Source organism: Pelobates fuscus, chromosome 8 (assembly GCF_036172605.1).
Source record: "Pelobates fuscus isolate aPelFus1 chromosome 8, aPelFus1.pri, whole genome shotgun sequence".
Lineage (NCBI taxonomy): Eukaryota > Metazoa > Chordata > Amphibia > Anura > Pelobatidae > Pelobates > Pelobates fuscus.
The window spans coordinates 107,224,588-107,247,179 of NC_086324.1; the positions used below are offsets into that span (position 1 = coordinate 107,224,588).

General features: G+C 41.3%; 1 protein-coding gene across 1 annotated transcript in view; it reads right to left on the reverse strand.

Annotated features, from left to right (window-relative positions):
- CARD11 (caspase recruitment domain family member 11) overlaps positions 1-22,592 on the reverse strand; it is a 1,037,045-nt gene that overhangs the window by 348,307 nt on the left and 666,146 nt on the right. The gene's annotated exons all lie outside the window — the stretch shown is intronic.

The window sequence follows — 22,592 nt, forward strand, 5'->3', positions numbered from 1 at the left end:
AGGGGGAGTTGGTATAAAAGATAGCCCTTTGGAAAGTAATGAGAGATGCCTAGGTTTTAACTCAAAAGTAGATAAATTAATAATTTTGTTTTCATTCATTGTAATGTCTATTGGTAATTGGATTGGTGCATCTTGTATCCCCATTTTTTCCTGTCCCTTAGTCTTTCCCTTTGTGGTCGTGGCCAGTCCTGATCTAAAAAAGTCGAAGTGGACTGGATAGGACCAGAGGGACCGGGGGGACCTTCCCGTGCAGAGGGAGGTTCACCATTAGGAGGAGCAGAGTTATCTGAGAAGGAGATGTTTCTATCCGGATTCCTCAGGATCCCTCTAGGTTGGGCTGTAGAGGCTGTTCGCATTTGTCTGGACATTGGTCTTTTGTTAAACCGGGGTCTACTTTCAGATTCAGACCATTCTGTTTCGTCTGAGGAGGAAAACCCTTTGTTCCCCATGTTAGTGTTTCTCAGTCTCCGTTTATTTTTGTTTTTAAAAATATTTCCCTCCTGGAAGTCCCTATAGTCCCTTTGAAACGTATAGTGTTTTTTCTGTCTTATATTCTTTTTGAAGTTTTCCAAGTTTTTTTGTAATTTGGTTTCCATTGCAGTAAAGATAGGTTCTTTGTTAAATATTTTTATCTTTTTAATTTCTATGTCTAGATCCCCATTCGTTTTATCCAAATTTTCCTGTTCTAGCTTTATCAAAAACTGCATGATTTTAGCTGAGCAGTCTAACAGGATTGAATTCCACTCCGCAATCTGTTCTTCAGTTTTTACTTTATCTGGCAGTAATATATCTGGTCTAAGACCTCTAGGTACCAATTTCTGTTCAATATAGTGCCTGAGGCTGGTAAGTTCCCAAAAGCCTTTTAGTTGGGTTTGGTATAACTTTTGTATTGAAAAAAAGGCATGATTAATATCAGTAGAATCAGTGCTATTATTCCCAAGTGGATTGTTAGAAAAAACATTTGCTACATCTTCAGACCTTGAATCTGGGTGGACAACTTGTCCCAAAAAGTCAGTCATATTTGCTTGAATATAGTATAGAAACAGACCAATCGTCCGTTTAATCTGTAAAGAGTCTAATTTATTAAATGTAATAAAGTGTCAAATATCTCACTAACTCAAAATATTGGTATTGAAACCTGCTGCATGTAGAGAAATAGACGAAAACTTTGAGTAGAGAGAGATTGTCAGGTTGCCATAAACTTATTGGGGGGTAACCCCTATGAGAAGTAGAAATAGTAGAAAGATGTACTAGTTAACCAGAAAGGAGGAGAAGGAATGCCAAAGGAAATATCTCATTCTCAACCCCCTGTCTGGAACTGGTACCATTGTGGCAACCCATGAGACTACATAAGTAGTGCAAATTATATTAAAATATACCTTTTAATGGAAAACATTAAAACAAGTGTCAAAATATTGAAAGATAAAAAACTAATATGAGGCTGTATGGTAGACCGTTTGGTTTGGTGGCATGCAGGCTAAATTGCCTTAAATATATTAGCAACAAAAGTGGATTTAGTAGAGGAAAAAGGAAACTAAATTGTAGAAAAAGTTTCCACACCATGTACAGATTACAATCTTGTAATAAGAATCCTCCGTTCTAAATAGAAACACCACCCCAGAGATAATAAAATAAAAAACCTCCTCCCTGTTGCAAAAACCACGTCCCAGTCGCTAAGGGACCACTAACAGCTATCAACTGAAGTTCGTTGCTGAATTTCTATTCTGAATACTGAAATAGTAAGGAGATCGATCGCTGTCTAACCTCCAGTCACTTAAGCAAAAACGAAACTTTCTAGTAGCTGCGTGTCCCTGCGGCTAGAATACCTCTCGGCTGCAAACTAAATATATAAAAAAAACTATTTTATTCTAAATATTGTCTTTCATGACTTTCCAATTGTTCATCACCTATTTATTCATATATACATACTCTTCTCTTAGAAAACTGTTCCTGTGTGACCTATTCGAGTTAAAAAATCTTCTTTTCCACCTTCACTTTGAAAAGAGGTATGATTTTTCTACCTTCACCTGTAAAAGAGGCATGATGTATCAGTGCTACATCATTATATATTAATATCACACTATTGTATACATCATTATACACTATGTGTTACACTACACTATACATTATTTCACACCAAATATTACATAACCAACCTATCTATCTAACACTATGTTTCAAACTGTTGCTACATCTGTACTTGGCTTCTGGAATCATAGTTCATAAATAACAATGACAACAATGAATCACTAAGTGTGACCATGCACCTTATCCTTATTTAGTTAGGGTTTATTTTCACCCTTTCAATCAACTTTACACCTTTGATTTTTAACTACTTGCTTGAATTAATATGCAACTTAATCATTCTAACAGATATGCCAATCTATACCCGGCTAGAAAGGGTTAAACTCTCTCTGAGTTTTGTCCCTCCCCTCTCAGCAACGGCTGATGGAAGTACCAGCCAATAGCATCAGAGGGCGGGATATTTAAATTACAACTTTCTTCTGACCCGGTTCCCCTGGACGAGCCGGTTTACGGCGAAACGCGCGTCGGGACGCTTTGACAATAGCGAGCTGTGGAGCTAGACAAGGGATAGACAGAATGTCTTCTGATATATATTTCTCCAGGATAGCTCGAGCTTAGTTTAAACTGTGAGGTTTAGTTTGCAGCCGAGAGGTATTCTAGCCGCAGGGACACGCAGCTACTAGAAAGTTTCGTTTTTGCTTAAGTGACTGGAGGTTAGACAGCGATCGATCTCCTTACTATTTCAGTATTCAGAATAGAAATTCAGCAACGAACTTCAGTTGATAGCTGTTAGTGGTCCCTTAGCGACTGGGACGTGGTTTTTGCAACAGTGTTTCTATTTAGAACGGAGGATTCTTATTACAAGATTGTAATCTGTACATGGTGTGGAAACTTTTTCTACAATTTAGTTTCCTTTTTCCTCTACTAAATCCACTTTTGTTGCTAATATATTTAAGGCAATTTAGCCTGCATGCCACCAAACCAAACGGTCTACCATACAGCCTCATATTAGTTTTTTATCTTTCAATATTTTGACACTTGTTTTAATGTTTTCCATTAAAAGGTATATTTTAATATAATTTGCACTACTTATGTAGTCTCATGGGTTGCCACAATGGTACCAGTTCCAGACAGGGGGTTGAGAATGAGATATTTCCTTTGGCATTCCTTCTCCTCCTTTCTGGTTAACTAGTACATCTTTCTACTATTTCTACTTCTCATAGGGGTTACCCCCCAATAAGTTTATGGCAACCTGACAATCTCTCTCTACTCAAAGTTTTCGTCTATTTCTCTACATTGCATAAAACAGGTACATTCAACATATCCCCAGATAGCTCAGATCTGCGCACACATTATTACTGAATGGCGCTCAGATCACACACATACAGTTCAATTGCCATTCAATTGCCATTCAATTGCCATAGCTATATGGGGTATCACCGCTCAAACAGGGCAAGCACCGAATGACCCGGCTTTTGTATCTTTGCAGGGGAAAATCAAGCGTTTCAACATGGGGCCATAGTCTAAAGGCAGCAGGCAGGCAACCAGGCTCCTCCAATGCACAGTAGCGAGATTGGTCTCGTCACACCCTCCTTCACAGTACCCCCCCTTTCCTCACACCATTACGTCCCTTGAACTATTACCCCCTCCTTCAGACTAGTACCCCCATTCCTCACAGTATCACTGTAGCGGAGGCCTGGTATTCCACAGGTTAACTCCACTAAGGCTCAGGAACAAGTAGTAAAAACACCATGAAGCAATAATTCCAGCAAACAAAGTAATCCACGAATATCCCCATACAGATCCCAATGACTGGACGACACACATCATCAGGAGCAGAACTGACTTTTAATCCACACAGTCTCCTTATAAAACATGCTCCCATGCAAGGGAGGGATTCACATTAATCAGTACAGTATCCAATAGTGTAACAGTTACCTCCCACACATCTCCTCCCCTCAGTATGACACCTAATCCCATTACACATACTGTAGTTTTCCCAGAGTTCTGAATGTACCCTAAAACAAGTAGTGACAATAATACTGTGGGTACCCCCTGGTAGCCCTGATTTGGGTGACTAACATATCCAAAATTCACCCAGATCGGACCAGGAGTTCGGGAGTTAGGTGGAGGGTGTAATTTGACCGACCGCACACGAGGTGGTATCCGAAAAGGGTTCCATGTGTTTTGGCCCTGCGGTCGGTCTTCGTTCGGGAGGTAAAACACACATAAAATACTTCCATCCACGATTAACCTTGCATTCTTATGAATCCCCTTGTTCGGTACTTTAAACTTACCGAACGGGAGGCTGATTAGCCTCCCCGTTCGGGAGTTATGGAGCCTCAGCGGTGTTCGGGTAATCGATTTGAGCTCCGGACACTCGACGACCAAACCCCGCTGAGATTTTCGTGCGTAAGATGGCCGCCGCCACGTGTTCGTATACTGAACGGCGGCCACCCAGATACATCAATAAAGTACCAATTAACCTGCGGTTAGAGAAGTGTGAACGCTTAGTAAGGTACACACTTCTCTCTGGGGTGGTCTATTGGTTCGGTAGTTTCCATTCGTATGGATGGAAACTGCCGAACAATCATACGAATCCTACATACATTTTAACCAAAGAAATAGAAACACACATCACCCCCTCCCAGTATACCCCTTCCCTCACAGTATCCCCCCTCCCTCACACCATCACCACCTCCCTCACACCATCACCACCTCACTTCCAGTATCCCCTCTCCTACACACTATGCCCCTGCTCCCTCACAGTATATTCACTCCCTCACAGTATCACCCCTATATCACAGTATCACAGTATTACCACCTCCCACACATCATCATCCCCTTTCTCACAGTGTCTCCCCCTCCGACACACTATCAGCCCACTGTCCCACACAGTATCACCCCATTGTCTGTCCCAGTATGCCCCCTTCCTCACACTATCATCCCCTCCCTCCCAGTATACCCCATCGTTCACACCATCACACCTTCCAGGATCGACACTCATTATTACCCCATTCCCAGTATACAACCTCCGTAACACCATCACCCCCTCCCAGTACACCCCATCCCTCACACCATCACCCCTCCCTTCCAGTATCCCCCCTCCTACACACCATGACCCCGCTCCCTCACAATATAACCCCCTCCCTTACAGTATCACCCCCCTCCCACACAATATAACCCCACTGTCCCACACACACTATCACCGCACTGTATCACCCCACTGTCCCTCACAGTATCACCCCTCCCTCACAGGATCACCCCCCACACAGTATCATCCCTCACACACAAACTGTCACCCCACACCCACACATTGTATATTTCCCCTCACACACACTGTCACTCCCTTATACAATCTGTCACCCTCCCTCACACACACACACACACACACTGTCATGCCTCCTGTTAGGTTGGTGAAGAATTCTTTAAAAGTGCTTGTTTGCCATGGAATTCTATTAATTTATCAATCACTGATTTTGTCTGTACCTCTGCAGTACTGGGAAACCCAATTGAATGACACACGCACGTTGATGGTTCAATAGGACTACGTTTTAATGGTAGGACACAATAGTATATGAAATACTATCCTTACCTTTTTGTGTCATTTTACCTCACTCCCTCTAGCATGTAAGCTCATTGAGTAGGGCCTTCAACCCCTCTGTTCCTGTGTGTCCAACTTGTCTGGTTCCAACTACATGTCTGTTCGTCCACCCATTGTAAAGCGCTGCGGAATTTGATGGCGCTATATAAATATCATCATAATAATAATAACTAGAAAAGCTACAATTTCTGGGGAAATTGTGTGAAGTGTTCTTGCCTCCACCAGTAGTCTACAACTGAAGTGGGCGGAGTAACTGTTATTATTTATTTATATAGCACATTTAATTGCAATGTTGTTGCACAGTTACATTAAAACATACATTTATAAAAATATTAGCAGGTGTAGAAAAGGCTTTGTCTATGACATCACTTGCTGCTGCAGCCTTGCACAGGTCAGAGTATTTTGGCGGTTGCCATCTTCAAACGGTCGTATTTTAAAAACTATAAATCCTACAGTGAAGAGCTTTATATTGTGAGAATCACAAGACCCAGACCTACATTTGCCAGCTCCCACTCTAGCTTTGCCATTCATTCCTATGGGACAAATTTCGCCACAAGAACGACGATATTCCGAGAACCATTCGCCGAAACGTTCCACAAAGTAATAGCAATCCGATCGGGAACAATCTGCACGTTTTGGTATATTTTTGTCTATGTAGTGTAAAAACTGTGGGAGGAGTTAGGGTGGCAAATTTGGCTATAATAAGAATAATAAGAACTAGAAAAGCTACAATTTCTGGGGAAATTGTGTGAAGTGTTCTTGCCTCCACCAGTAGTCTACAACTGGAGTGGGCGTAGTAACTGTTATTATTTATTTATATAGCACATTTAATTGCAACGTTGTTGCCCAAAGTGCTTCACAGTTACATTAAAACATACAGTTATAAAAACATTAGCAGGTTGAAAAGGCCCTGTCTATGACATCACTTGCTGCTGCAGCCTGGCACAGGTCAGAGTATTTTTGCAGTTGCCATCTTCAAACGGTCGTATTTTAAAAACTATAATTCCTACAGTGAAGAGCTTTATATTGTGAGAATCACAAGACCCAGACCTACACTTTGATGCATAGTATGTATCTGAGATATTAACAATGAAGGCACAGTCGCAGTTTAGAAATTGCCCTTCAAATGTGAGCTTTGCAGAGTGGAGTTTCAATGAATGTCAATGGACTGTGTGAGTTGCAAACAAATGGTCATATTGTGAAAACTATAAGGACTATGGTTTAGCTGTGGACATTTTTAGTGGCAGCAGGGATAGCTGAACGTTTTGATATAAGATTTGTGTAGGTGGGCCTGAAAATGAGGGAGTGGTGGCAGTTTAGAAATCATGTCCTGATTTTTCAGCTTTTGCCAGCTCCCACTCTAGCTTTGCCATTCATTCCTATGGGACAAATTTCGCCACAACAACAACGATATTCCGAGAACCATTCCACAAAGTAATAGCAATCCGATCGGGAACAATCTGCACGTTTTGGTATATTTTTGTCTATGTAGTGTAAAAACTGTGGGAGGAGTTAGGGTGGCAAATTTGGCTGTAATAAGAATAATAAGAACTAGAAAAGCTACAATTTCTGGGGAAATTGTGTGAAGTGTTCTTGCCTCCACCAGTAGTCTACAACTGGAGTGGACGGAGTAACTGTTATCATTTATATAGCACATTTAATTGCAACGTTGTTGCACAGTTACATTAAAACATACATTTATAAAAACATTAGCAGGTGTACAAAAGGCTTTGTCTATGACATCACTTGCTGCTGCAGCCTGGCACAGGTCAGAGTATTTTGGCGGTTGCCATCTTCAAATGGTCATATTTTGAAAACTATAAATCCTACAGCGAAGAGCTTTATATTGTGAGAATCAAAAGACCCAGACCTACATTTTGATGCATAATATGTCTCTGCAATATTAACAATGAAGGCACAGTCGCAGTTTAGAAATTGCCCTTAAAACGTGAGCTTTGCAGAGTGGAGTTTCAATGAATGTCAATGGACGGCGTGAGTTGCAAACAAATGGTCATATTGCGAAAACTATCAGGACTATGGCTTAGCTCATGTCCTGATTTTTCAGCTTTTGCCAGCTCACACTCTAGCTTTGCCATTAATTCCTATGGGACAAATTTCGCCACAAGAACGACGATATTCCGTGAACCATTCGGCGAAACGTTCCACAAAGTAATAGCAATGCGATCGGGAACAATCTGCACGTTTCGGTACATTTTTGTCTATGTAGTGTAAAAACGGTGGGAGGAGTTAGGGTGGCAAATTTGGCTATAATAAGAATAAGAATAAGAACTAGAAAAGCTACAATTTCTGGGGAAATTGTGTGAAGTGTTCTTGCCTCCACCAGTAGTCTACAACTGGAGTGGGCGTAGTAACTGTTATTATTTATTTATATAGCACATTTAATTGCAACGTTGTTGCCCAAAGTGCTTCACAGTTACATTAAAACATACTGTTATAAAAACATTAGCAGGTTGAAAAGGCCCTGTCTATGACATCACTTGCTGCTGCAGCCTGGCACAGGTCAGAGTATTTTTGCAGTTGCCATCTTCAAACGGTCGTATTTTAAAAACTATAATTCCTACAGTGAAGAGCTTTATATTGTGAGAATCACAAGACCCAGACCTACATTTTGATGTATAGTATGTCTCTGCAATATTAAAAATGAAGGCACAGTCGCAGTTTAGAAATTGCCCTTCAAATGTGAGCTTTGCAGAGTGGAGTTTCAATGAATGTCAATGGGTGGCGCGAGTTGCAAACAAATGGTCATATTGTAAAAACTATCAGGACTATGTCTTAGCCGTGGATATTTTTAGTGGCAGCAGGGATAGCTGAACATTTTGATATAAGATTTGTGTACGTGGGCCTGAAAATGAGGGACTGGTGGCAGTTTAGAAATCATGTCCTGTTTTTTCAGCTTTTGCCAGCTACCACTCTAGCTTTGCCATTCATTCCTATGGGACAAATTTTGCCACAAGAACGACGATATTCCGAGAACCATTCGCCGAAACGTTCCACAAAGTAATAGCAATCCGATCGGGAACAATCTGCACGTTTTGTTTTATTTTTGTCTATGTAGTGTAAAAACTGTGGGAGGAGTTAGGGTGGCAAATTTGGCTATAATAATAATAATAATAATAATAATATATATGTGAGATAACAGTAAGTGGTCTTGCTTTGCAAGAACACTTAATAATATATATGTGAGATAACATTAAGTGGTCTTGCTATGCAAGAACACTTAATAATATATATGTGAGATAACATTAAGTGATCTTGCTATGCAAGAACACTTAATAACTAGAAAAGCTACAATTTCTGGGGAAATTGTGTGAAGTGTTCTTGCCTCCACCAGTAGTCTACAACTGGAGTGGGCGGAGTAACTGGGTGGAGTGGCTTGAGTAACTGTTGTGTGGTTGGAGTGGCTGAAGTAACTGTGGAAAGGTTGGACTGGACAGAGTTACTTTATGGAGTGGGCAGAGTAACTGTGTGGAGTGTTTGGAGTGAGTAAAGATAGTAAACATTACACTAACCAATTGATTGATCACATTTAAAAAGTGCACATGGCAAGCTTGATAGTGTGAGAAATGCATTTCAACTTTTATTTATTTATATAGTACATTTAATTGCAACGTTGTTGCCCAAAGTGCTTCACTGTTACATTAAAACATACATTTATTAAAACATTAGCAGCATTATCAAGCCTAGCAGATGAAGGTATGACCACATGCATTTGGGGGGTCTCAGCATCTTGACGTAGAATGGAGGTGAAGGTGTGCTATCTGTTTGGTGATAATCAGTGTTTACAACCACTGTTTCCTGGCAACGCTCATGCCTTGTTTATGCAGGCTATAAGCATGTTCACAACCACTGCTCAAAACACAATACACGGGATCATGATAGCTGTAATAACTGTGCAGTACTCCTGACTGGAGACAGTGCTGCACCCTGGAGATGTAAATGTGATCCAACAGTGTGTTTTTTTCTGTGGTGGCTGCCCAGACCAGTTGGGTATATCCTCTTGAGTGAAGAAGGTCAGATATTGGCTTCTTTGCTCTGCACAGAAAATCTTCATTGAAATCTCCACAGAGTATTATAGGTTGGCAATCAATTCTTTCCAAAGATTCCAAGAGGCCCAGCAGGTTAGTAAGGAATTGGCCAATACTGTAATCAGGTGGCCTGTAAACAACGGCGATCAAAGCTTGTACAGGGGACTCCAGTTTGACAACCAAGAACTCCAAGTCATTGTGATGGTACTGCTTTTCAAAGGCCTTGAAATGGTTTCTGACATACAAGGCGACACCTCCGCCACCTTTACTTGCAATGTCAGGACGGTTCGTGTACGAGAGATGTCTGTTGCATTTGAACAGGTTGTAGCCCTCCAGCTGGAGACTTTCAGCAACAGAAGAGCCTGAGAGTTGAGTTTCAGTGAAACATAAAACATCTCCAAGTGTCAACTCGTGGTGAGATTTGATATCTTCAATGTGAGCTGGTAATCCTTCCGTGTTGTGATGGATAATTGTTAATGTTTTCTGTTTGTCTGTTGTCTGTAGAAACTTTAAGAGGGGCATAACACTTTCCAGTGATGCATTCTTCATTGAGTCCAGGGAGGCTGTGATTTCAGGATCAGCAAAGATCTTCTTCTCATCAAAGTCTGTTATGTGCAGTCCTTGCAGTGTAGTCGTTCTACTCAGAGCAACATAGGCCATTCCCGGTTGGAAGACCCGTTTCAATGAGACCACTGCCGACTGTATCGACATCCCCTGACACTTATGAATTGTACATGCAAAAGTCAACTTCAGGGGGAACTGCCTGCGAACAACTCCTTTCTGTCTCAGGTTTTCCTCTACCCTTTCAATGTACACCAAGTTGTCATCATCACAAGATGACTTGTTACGGTATCTCTGTCCTGCATTTGGATTGTCCAGTACAAGCTCAAGCTTGTTTACCGTAGTAGCACCATTCTCAGTCTGGGTGATTATTCTTGCAATCCTGCCAAATGTCCCGTTAACAAGCCCATCTTCAACATCAATGTTTCTTGTGATCATGATACGGGCACCTTCAGCTGCTTGCAGTGTGTCAATCAGATTGTCTTTGTGACCTTTGAAAGGTTGGTGTTGCCTCTGCATCACTCCTGTTTTAGGGTCTTTTCTGTAATCGTCGGCATCTATGTTGGTGACATTTGAATGGAGAACAGACACAGTTGCGGCATTATATTTGTGAACCTCTTTGTTGGTGGCAAAGATGTGCAGCACGTCATTAGGGCAGTGGGTGGGATCTGTCAAAGCCTGAGCAAGCAGACCTTTGTCATCATTGCTTAAGGTGCCAGTCTTCTGCTTAACTCTGATTCTATTCAAAAGCTCTGCAAATGAAATGTCATCCTTCTGTCGCATGATCTCTGTCAGCGTGATCATCTGAAAGTAGTCTTTCCAGACGTCATTGGTATTTTCCTCAAACACGCAGAGTGGCTTACTTTTTCCCAGCGGGGGGACTTGGTAAAAGTCTCCTACTGCTAGTACTGAGATACCACCAAAAGGTTTCTTACTGCCTTTGATTTGCTGTAATCTCCAGTTGATGTAGGCAAACAGGGGCTTTGAAATCATTGACACCTCGTCAATAACAATGATCTCCGCATTTGACAGCTGTGCCCTCACTTCATCTATGAGATTTCCAAGTCCTTGGTAGGGTGGCTTCAAGCTTCTTGGCAACTTCAGCAGAGAATGCAAAGTGTTGCCTGAAATGTTGAAAGCTGCTGTTCCTGTAAATGCAGTTAGTAAAACGCTGGGCATGGATATGTCTGCTTCCTCACGTAGTCTGGTAAGTTTACAAAGTATCTTTGTCGCCTCAGCATAGATGCATTTTATCAGGTGTGATTTGCCTGTTCCTGCACCACCAGTGACAAAGTAATAGAATGGGTCAGGATTTAGGCCACGCACACGGTTAGTGCACCAGTCACAAACTGAGTAGAATGTCTGAGCTTGTGTCCGGTTAAGGTTTCTGTACATTTTCCGAAGGAAATCAGGGCACATTTGTGGGGCCTTCACAGTAAGCACAATTCCACCTGTATGTTTGTGACGTGTATACTTCGGAACATCATCTTGTTCATTCTCATGAAGTGGCTCCGCTTCTTTGCGTTCCTCTATACATTCCAACCTATCTTACTCAACTTCTGGGGCAAAGGTGTTCCAAGCATCTTCAACAGGGCCATTTTTTACAAAGTCATTCAAGACTTGTTCCACAATTTTGTTGTGTTGTTCGAACTTCTTTTGGTTGCTGGTAACAATTGCAGACACTGCTCGGATTGCTTCTTCTCCTGGTACGCTCACACAGGCGCCTTTGTAAAATTCCTGGTGTGTTGGGAACCTTACAGTTTTCAGTGATGACTCTGAACGGTGGGGAAGGTAGAGTTTAAGCAGTCTGCCGTAGTAGTTCTCTGGGTCCTTCTTCTCTGAGTAGCGTGCGTACCTGATGATTGCAGGCTTCCCTCTTGTGCGTTTTTGAATCATTCCCATTTCATTCAAAAGGCTGACATGCTTGCCGTCTTCCTTTTGCTTGCCATCTTCCTTCTGCTTGCCATAGACAACCCTGTAATGGGATGCAAAGTCTGCAAGACACATGGACTCAAACTCTGGTGTTTCGGGTCTGGCTCTATATTTGTCAACAAAACTCGTCATCCACACATTAAGAGAATCGGCTGGTTTGTTCTGCAACGCACTGAGCGGGAGACTCATTTTCAGTGCGTTGTCACCAGTTGGCAGAAAAACAACCTCACGTGAGCAAGACTTCATTTTCAGGCTGCACGTACGGGCCACAGACTCCTGGGCACTGACCTCTCTGTGTTTTGAATAAGCCTGAAGAACTTCTTTCATTTCTTCCCGTTCTGTCTCTGTTTCTGCGCTCATTTCTTTGACTATTTTTTTGAGATGGTCACTCAGCTCACGTTCTGGTTTGGATATGTAGGACAACATGTACATGATGCAACCATACTCATCAAGAATGTACTGGATGTCCATGTTGGCGTTCCAGGCCGTCAGCAAATGTGGATTGTAGTTGTTCACCCAGCAGTCCTTGACATCACGTTTCATTACAATCACGCTTGAGGAGGTCAATGCCTCAATGTACGAGTTGTACTGATTCAAAGTCATATCACACTGCACCAGTAGCTGTGACATGTCTTCAAGCTCCACATTCGGGTTATTGAGCAAATCCCAGACTGGTTTCAGTTTGTTTTTGGCTGCTTGTGGTTTCATTGCACAATCTCCTTGTTCTTCTGGCAACGGGTAAGTTATCCTCGTTTTTCTAATAGGTGGCTTTGGAAATCCAAATCTGCATACTCTGTTACCTTTCTTGCACGAGTTTGAATGAGATCTGCTGTGCATTTGAAGTTCTGTTACAAATCTGTGAAGTAAGGCATGTTTGGCTTCATCAGGCAGCTGGCATGAGATGTTATGATCTATAAAGGCACACACCTGGTCATCACTATCTTGTCCAAATATAGGAGCTCCTGCTACCCAACAGAGACAATGTATATGAGGGCTCCCTCTCGCCTGAAATTCAACCCGGTAAAAGTAATCGATAACTTCACCGATTGGCTGTGCAGGACCCAACAGCAGCTCTCGCATCAGAGCATCAACTCGTTTGTCAAACATGCGCATGGTGGTCACTGGGTTGCCTCGAAGAATGTCACACTTTTCAGCCCAGTCTAGCTCTGCAAAATCCACCTTTTGACCTTGTTGCGCCTTTATTGCCGTTATTACCTCTGGCCATCTGAATTCTGCAGCAGAGAAGGTAAGAAAAAATGTTGGCTTACCCAATTGTCTGACCATGGCTAACAAATTGTTCAGATTTTTATCCCAATAAGCTGGACTCCCTCTCAGTGGTTGCATGAACCTTGTGGCATCTCGGTTTCACACCAACCTCTCAACCTCACGCTTGTCCTGTAGCAGCTTGTTGGATATTTTCTGTCCATCCCTGGTATTGGGTTTTCCTTTCCTTAACTGGATGGACATGCTGCTTTTGGCCATGTGTGTTTCTGTGACAAACTGTGCAAAGAAGAGGTAGCTTGTGTCTCTTGCAAAACGAGTATCAACACAAAAAAGCCTTGCATTGAAATACATGCTCGGGGACAGTTTGACTTGTCTTGCCTGGTCCAATGTATTCTGTCCAGTAGGAAACTGAACAGGGAAAGCCATTGCCTCAAGCCTAGGAACTTTAAAGAAGCTGACAGGTGTGTTTCCTTGTGCAGGTGCAATGCTGAATATCCCATCACCGTGTGTCAGTGCTTCCTCTCCAAGGTCAGATGGCTGCAAACAACTGTCTAGGCCAATTCCAGGTCTTAGTGAATCCTTTTCATCCTCTGCATTGGGAGGTTGTTGGTCATGGCCTTCCTGTTGCTCAGAAGCAGCCAGTAAACATGCAGACTGTACCTCTGATGGATCACAATTTTCGATGCGTTCAAGTTTCTCCATCATTTCAGTTTCATCACAACTGTCGAGTTCCATCCCATCATCATCATTATCATCATCAGCGATTGTCTCATCCACTCTGATTGAAATGTCACTGTAGTCGGGGTGTGTGTCAATGAGTTTTGACAGACCTGCTACTACATTTCTCATGTTGACATTGTGAAACAGCTGGTGGCCTTTGTAAGTCAGACGTCTTTTCAGCTTCACTCTGTGTAACTGGGATGTGCTGTGCGATCTTGGTAGAGTATTGACCGTGGTTTCCACCTCGGATGGCACACACACTACAGCGCCGTGTATAGCTGCCTGTCGACCTTTGGGAAGTGTGATGATCTTGGCAAATGGCAGTATTTTGGCCAAAAGTTGTCTTTCCAGCACATTCAAAATGCAAAGCTCTGGGGGAATGGGCGCCAGCTCCATGTTGTTAGCCACAGCGATGGATGATTTGTGTCCTGCTTTTAAATGTGAATCACAGTTGTGACAAATCCATTCTTTGGTCCTTTCATCTGGTACGGTGCATTGTTCAGGGCCTTGACAGTGATTGTTGCACACATGGACATATTTCCCTGTCAAACAGGCAGCAACAATGTGTAGATTCTTCTTGTAATTACTGTGAATGCAATGTTTCACTTGGTTAGGGAAAAGGGTGCGATGACACATCGTGCACACAAACGTTGGCCCAGCTTTAATGCATTCATGGAAAGTGGATATGGCTGTCTGCATTAGGCTGTTGTCCACTGGTTGACTGCATTCCCGCATGACACATGTCCATCGTCTATATTTCATTCTTATTTTGAAGGCACATTGCATCTTATGGGTTATGCGAAAATCTGCTTGAGTGTGACGTTTCATTTTCATGTAACTCATGCAATGTTGCAAGTGACGTTTTCTGAAAGCAGGATCATTATGATACTTTCTGGTGATGTATTGCTTCTGCTTCAAGTTGAAATCGGCATTTGTCGCATATTTTCTGGTGATGTATTGCCTCTGCTTCAAGTTGAAATCGGCATTTGTTGCATATTTTCTGGTGATGTATTGCTTCTGCTTCAAGTTGAAATCGGCATTTGTCGCATATTTTCTGGTGATGTATTGCTTCTGCTTCAAGTTGAAATCGGCATTTGTCGCATATTTTCTGGTGATGTATTGCTTCTGCTTCAAGTTGAAATCGGCATTTGTTGCATATTTTCTGGTGATGTATTGCTTCTGCTTCAAGTTGAAATCGGCATCTGTCGCATATTTGCGAATTATATATTGCTTCTGCTTCAACTTAAAATCAGCATCTGCTCTGTATCGGCTGGTGATGTATGTCCTCTTCTTATTGGTGACAGACATCTTTGTAGCCTTGAAACCATGCCTTCTTTCATTTCTGTGTCTTGTCTTCAGTTTTTGTTGTTGCTGTGCATTTAATTTGGAAAATGCCTTACTGTCTTTCCATATGCCCTGTGAGGATTGTGCATCAAGTGATCGTGGAGAATGCTTACTGGCTGGGAATCCAGTGTGTGTTGCATATCTGGTCATCTGTGTCAATTTGTTCTCCACATGCTTCCCATTATGTGGTTTGTAAGATTGCACCGGTGGGGACAGCAAACCATCTGACAGACGTCTTGCACGATGAAATGAGACTGGCATGAAGTCATACTGCAGTCCATCAATAGGGCCTCTGGTGTCTGTAAGGAGCAATTCATACAAATTATAAATCCTTGCCCACATATCACTCAAATGTGTAAAAGTGATCATAACAGCTTTTCCTTTTCCAGTGGCTGGAAGTCCATCATTATTTCGACTATGAGAATCAAACAGTCCATATCTCCCAGACTTGTCTCTGAACAATGCAATGCAATATGGCACTACTATAAAAAGTGCATGTGTAACATCTGCATTGAGGCACTGAAGTCTTGTGGAGAGGTCAACAAACCAACCTTGGTTGTCACCGTCTACCGTGGCTCTCACACATCCCGATAACACTGGAGATTTAACAACGTTATACTCATATTTTTCAGTGTTGACTCTGAGGGGCACTTCTTCCATTGTCAAGTGTTGGTGCTGATAGACATTTCTTCATTTTAGCTGTTGTATTGTTGTGCCATACAAGCTGTTGCCCTTCTTCAGTATTTGATCAAGATCATCCTTCCTCACATCATCAAGCTCACTGTGGAATGCCAAAAATGTCAGAGCCATGCATGTACATTGTTTGTTCCTTAAACTTCCATAGCCATGATGACCCTGATGAAATGATGCCTGCACAGATATCTCACTTGGTACACATGGTTCTTGCATGCCATGGTTTTCAGAAGTGCCCATCACACTGTCACTGTGCTCTTGAACTTGACACTTAGTTGAACATGGGAATGGCACCACAGGATCACTATGTACCTCCTGGGCACATTCACTTTCACAAACCTCCATTTCCACTATGCTGCTGTGGGGCTCCGGATCCCGAAAACGTGGATCTGAAAGGTCCAGTTTAGTCCAGCGTATCTTTGCAGCTTTAGATCTCTTTCCTTTAGATGGCATGATGATATTCACACAGCTCTAATTTTACCACATGACAGGAGGCTTCATATTTGCATAACTCTCTTTACTGAAAATCTCCAGCAAAAGTCAGTAGGTGTACAAAAGGCCCTGTCTATGACATCACTCCCTCTTTCTTTGCTGCTCCCGCCTGGCACAGGTCAGAGTATTTTGCCTCTCCTGATTACTTTTCATTCTTCAAATGGTCATATTTTAATAACTGTAAATCCTACAGCAAAGAGCTGTATATTGTTTCCCAAAACACCATAAAACCTGTACATAGGGGGTACTGTTTTACACGTGAGAATTTGCTGAATACAAATATGTGTATTTTATTACAGTGAAAGCAAACAGTATTATGACATTGACCGTTAAAATGTCATGTAGAACTAAAACAATAACATTTCTTATTTTCTCTCATTTTTCTCATATTAAATTATGTTTCATAGCTATGTATTTGATATTAAATGAAAGCCCTGTTTCCCCTGAATAAAATGATATATAATAAGGGTGGGTGCATTTAATATGAAAGAGGTGAATTACGGTTGGACAGACATATAGCGCAAATGCCAGGTTTTGTTTACATTTTGTTTTGGCTCAGTCTTTAAGGGGTTAAAACATACATTCATAAAAACATTAGCAGGCCCTGTCTATGACATCACTTGCTGCTGCAGCCTGGGCACAGGTCAGAGTATTTTGGCGGTTGCCATCTTTAAACTGTCGTATTTAAAAAACTATAAACCCTACAGCGAAGAGCTTTATATTGTGAGAATCACAAGACCCAGACCTACATTTTGATGCATAGTATGTCTCTGAAGTATTAAATTGAAGGCACAGTCGCAGTTTAGAAATTGCCCTTCAAGTTTGAGCTTGCTTGAGTGAAGTTTCCATGAATGTCAATGGAAGGCGTGAGTTGCAAACAAATGGTCATATTGTGAAAACTATAAGGACTATGGCTTAGCCGTGGACATTTTTAGTGGCAGCAGGGATAGCTGAACGTGTTGATATAAGATTTGTGTAGGTGGGCTTGAAAATGAGTGAGTGGTGGCAGTTTAGAAATCATGTCCTGATTTTTCAGCTTTTGCCAGCTCCCACTCTAGCTTTGCCATTCATTCCTATGGGACAAATTTCGCCACAAGAACGACGATATTCCGTGATCCATTCGGCGAAACGTTCCAAAAAGTAATAGCAATCCGATCGGGAACAATCTGCACGTTTTGGTAAATTTTTGTTTATGTAGCGTAAAAATTGTGGGAGGAGTTAGGGTGGCAAATTTGGCTATAATAATAATAATAATAATATATATGTGAAATAACAGTAAGTGGTCTTGCTATGCAAGAACACTTAACTAGAAAAGCTACAATTTCTGGGGAAATTGTGTGAAGTGTTCTTGCCTCCACCAGTAGTCTACAACTGGAGTGGGCGGAGTAACTGTTATTATTTATTTATATAGCACATTTAATTGCAATGTTGTTGCCCAAAGTGCCTCACAGTTACATTAAAACATACAGTTATAAAAACATTAGCAGGTGCAAAAGGCCCTGTCTATGACATCACTTGCTGCTGCAGCCTGGCACAGGTCAGAGTATTTTGGCGGTTGCCATCTTCAAATGGTCATATTTTAAAAACTATAAATCCTACAGCGAAGAGCTTCACATTGTGAGAATCACAAGACCCAGACCTACATTTTGATGTATAGTATGTCTCTAAAATATTAACAATGAAGGCACAGTCGCAGTTTAGAAATTTCCCTTCAAATGTGAGCTTTGCAGAGTGGAGTTTCAATGAATGTCAATGGACTGCGTGAGTTGCAAACAAATGGTCATATTGTGAAAACTATCAGGACTATGGCTTAGCTGTGGACATTTTTAGTGGAAGCAGGGATAACTGAACGTTTTGATATAAGATTTGTGTAGGTGGGCCTGAAAATGAGGGAGTGGTGGCAGTTTAGAAGTCATGTCCTGATTTTTCAGCTTTTGCCTGCTCCCACTCTAGCTTTGCCATTCATTCCTATGGGACAAATTTCACCACAAGAACGACGATATTCAATGAACCATTCGGTGAAACATTCCACGAAGTAATAGCAATCCGATCGGGAACAATCTGCACGTTTTGGTAAATTTTTGTCTATGTAGTGTAAAAACTGTGGGAGGAGTTAGGGTGGCAAATTTGGCTATAATAAGAATAAGAATAATAACTAGAAAAGCTACAATTTCTGGGGAAATTGTGAAGTGTTCTTGCCTCCACCAGTAGTATACAACTGGAGTGGGCGGAGTAACTGTTATTATTTATTTATATAGCACATTTAATTGCAACGTTGTTGCACAGTTACATTAAAACATACAGTTATAAAAACATTAGCAGGTGCAAATGGCCCTGTCTATGACATCACTTGCTGCTGCAGCCTTGCACAGGTCAGAGTATTTTTGCGGTTCCCATCTTCAAACGGTCGTATTTTAAAAACTATAAATCCTACAGTGAAGAGCTTTATATTGTGAGAATCACAAGACCCAGACCTACATTTTGATGTATAGTATGTCTCTGAGATATTAACAAGGAAGGCACAGTCGCAGTTTAGAAATTGCCCTTCAAATGTGAGCTTTGCCGAGTGGTGTTTCAATGAATGTCAATGGACTGCGTGAGTTGCAAACAAATGGTCATATTGCGAAAACAATCAGGACTATGGCTTAGCCGTGGACATTTTTAGTGGCAGCAGGGATAGCTGAACGTTTTGATATAAGATTTGTGTAGGTGGGCTTGAAAATGAGGGAGTAGTGGCAGTTTAGAAATCATGTCCTGATTTTTCAGCTTTTGCCAGCTACCACTCTAGCTTTGCCATTCATTCCTATGGAACAAATTTCGCCACAAGAACTACGATATTCCGAGAACCATTCAGCGAAACGTTCCACAAAGTAATAGCAACGCGATCGGGAACAATCTGCACGTTTTGGTAAATTTTTGTCTATGTAGTGTAAAAACTGTGGGAGGAGTTAGGGTGGCAAATTTGGCTATAATAAGAATAAGAATAATAATAATAACTAGAAAAGCTACAATTTCTTGGGAAATTGTGTGAAGTGTTCTTGCCTCCACCAGTAGTCTACAACTGGAGTGGGTGGAGTAACTGTTATTATTTATTTATATAGCACATTTAATTGCAACGTTGTTGCCCAAAGTGCTTCACAGTTACATTAAAACATACAGTTATACAAACCATTAGCAGGTGCAAAAGGCCCTGTCTATGACATCACTAGCTGCTGCAGCCTTGCCCAGGTCAGAGTATTTTTGCGGTTCCCATCTTCAAACGGTCGTATTTTAAAAACTATAAATCCTACAGTGAAGAGCTTTATATTGTGAGAATCACAAGACCCAGACCTACATTTTGATGTATAGTATGTCTCTGAGATATTAACAAGGAAGGCACAGTCGCAGTTTAGAAATTGCCCTTCAAATGTGAGCTTTGCCGAGTGGTGTTTCAATGAATGTCAATGGACTGCGTGAGTTGCAAACAAATGGTCATATTGCGAAAACAATCAGGACTATGGCTTAGCCGTGGACATTTTTAGTGGCAGCAGGGATAGCTGAACGTTTTGATATAAGATTTGTGTAGGTGGGCTTGAAAATGAGGGAGTAGTGGCAGTTTAGAAATCATGTCCTGATTTTTCAGCTTTTGCCAGCTACCACTCTAGCTTTGCCATTCATTCCTATGGGACAAATTTCGCCACAAGAACTACGATATTCCGAGAACCATTCAGCGAAACGTTCCACAAAGTAATAGCAACGCGATCGGGAACAATCTGCACGTTTTGGTAAATTTTTGTCTATGTAGTGTAAAAACTGTGGGAGGAGTTAGGGTGGCAAATTTGGCTATAATAAGAATAAGAATAATAACTAGAAAAGCTACAATTTCTGGGGAAATTGTGTGAAGTGTTCTTGCCTCCACCAGTAGTATACAACTGGAGTGGGCGGAGTAACTGTTATTTATTTATATAGCACATTTAATTGCAACGTTGTTGCACAGTTACATTAAAACATACAGTTATAAAAACATTAGCAGGTGCAAATGGCCCTGTCTATGACATCACTTGCTGCTGCAGCCTTGCACAGGTCAGAGTATTTTTGCGGTTGCCATGTTCAAACGGTCGTATTTTAAAAACTATAAATCCTACAGTGAAGAGCTTTATATTGTGAGAATCACAAGACCCAGACCTACATTTTGATGTATAGTATGTCTCTGAGATATTAACAAGGAAGGCACAGTCGCAGTTTAGAAATTGCCCTTCAAATGTGAGCTTTGCAGAGTGGCGTTTCAATGAATGTCAATGGAAGGCGTGAGTTGCAAACAAATGGTCATATTGTGAAAACTATCAGGACTATGGCTTAGCCGTGGACATTTCTAGTGGCAGCAGGGATAGCTGAACGTTTTGATATAAGATTTGTGTAGGTGGGCCTGAAAATGAGGGAGTGGTGGCAGTTTAGAAATTATGTCCTGATTTTTCAGCTTTTGACAGCTCCCACTCTAGCTTTGCCATTCATTCCTATGGGACAAATTTCGCCAGAAGAACGACGATATTCCGTGAACCATTCGGCGAAACGTTCCACAAAGTAATAGCAATCCGATCGGGAACAATCTGCACGTTTTGGTATATTTTTGTCTATGTAGTGTAAAAACTGTGGGAGGAGTTAGGGTGGCAAATTTGGCTATAATAAGAATAATAAGAATAATAATAATAATATATATGTGAGATAACATTAAGTGGTCTTGCTATGCAAGAACACTTAATAATAACTAGAAAAGCTACAATTTCTTGGGAAATTGTGTGAAGTGTTCTTGCCTCCACCAGTAGTCTACAACTGGAGTGGGTGGAGTAACTGTTATTATTTATTTATATAGCACATTTAATTGCAACGTTGTTGCCCAAAGTGCTTCACAGTTACATTAAAACATACAGTTATACAAACCATTAGCAGGTGCAAAAGGCCCTGTCTATGACATCACTAGCTGCTGCAGCCTTGCCCAGGTCAGAGTATTTTTGCGGTTGCCATCTTCAAACGGTCGTATTTTAAAAACTATAAATCCTACAGTGAAGAGCTTTATATTGTGAGAATCACAAGACCCATACCTACATTTTGATGTATAGTTTGTCTCTGAGATATTAACAATGAAGGCACAGTCGCAGTTTAGAAATTGCCCTTCAAATGTGAGCTTTGCAGAGTGGAGTTTCAATGAATGTCAATGGACTGCGTGAGTTGCAAACAAATGGTCATATTGTGAAAACTATAAGGACTATGGCTTAGCCGTGGACATTTCTAGTGGCAGCAGGGATAGCTGAACGTTTTGATATAAGATTTGTGTAGGTGGGCTTGAAAATGAAGGAGTGGTGGCAGTTTATAAATCATGTCCTGATTTTTCAGCTTTTGCCAGCTCCAACTCTAGCTTTGCCATTCATTCCTATGGGACAAATTTCGCCACAAGAACGACGATATTCCGTGAACCATTCGGCGAAACATTCCACAAAGTAATAGCAATCCGATCGGGAACAATCTGCACGTTTTGGTAAATTTTCGTCTATGTAGTGTAAAAACTGTGGGAGGAGTTAGGGTGGCAAATTTGGCTATAATAAGAATAAGAATAAGAATAATATATATGTGAGATAACATTAAGTGGTCTTGCTATGCAAGAACACTTAATAATATATATGTGAGATAACATTAAGTGGTCTTGCTATGCAAGAACACTTAACTAGAAAAGCTACAATTTCTGGGGAAATTGTGTGAAGTGTTCTTGCCTCCACCATAGTCTACAACTGGAGTGGGCGGAGTAACTGTTATCATTTATATAGCACATTTAATTGCAACATTGTTGCCCAAAGTGCTTCACAGTTACATTAAAACATACAGTTATAAAAACATTAGCAGGTGTAAAAGGCTTTGTCTATGACATCACTTGCTGCTGCAGCCTGGCACAGGTCAGAGTATTTTTGCGGTTGCCATCT